The sequence below is a fragment of the Dipodomys ordii genome, unplaced genomic scaffold (assembly GCF_000151885.1).
Source record: "Dipodomys ordii isolate 6190 unplaced genomic scaffold, Dord_2.0 Scaffold179, whole genome shotgun sequence".
NCBI lineage: Eukaryota > Metazoa > Chordata > Mammalia > Rodentia > Heteromyidae > Dipodomys > Dipodomys ordii.
In genome coordinates, this window is record NW_012267395.1 from 109,246 (window position 1) to 109,693 (window position 448).

Below are 448 nucleotides of genomic sequence, written 5' to 3' on the forward strand. Positions count from 1 at the left end.
CACACATATACGTACTTCGAACACGCATATATACACACTTCCTACGCACACACGCGTATACATGCTTTTACACACACATATACGTACTTCGAACATGCATATATACACACTTCCTACGCACACACGCGTATACATGCTTTTACACACACATATACGTACTTCGAACACACACGTGTACACTTCCCCGCACATATACTTTGCACACACACATACACACTCTTCAGCACCACTGGGGAAGGGACAGTCACCAGACTGGCCGTATCCGGGTCAGGCAGCGACTTTCTAGAACGCTCTGCTTGGGCTCTCCCGGAGGTGCGGTGCAGGCGGGCAGGCGTGCGGGCCGGGGCTGGGGGGGGCCCTGCGGGTGCGGGAGGGGCGAGTCGGGTGGAGTTGGGGGAGGCGGCGCGGCGCGTTTGCGTGGATGAGGGACGCGCAACGGCACCTGCTG

General features: G+C 57.4%; 1 protein-coding gene across 1 annotated transcript in view; it reads left to right on the plus strand.

Moving 5' to 3' along the window:
• Positions 1–448, plus strand: part of Rhpn1 (rhophilin, Rho GTPase binding protein 1) — a 19,074-nt gene that overhangs the window by 9,618 nt on the left and 9,008 nt on the right. The window lies entirely within an intron of this gene.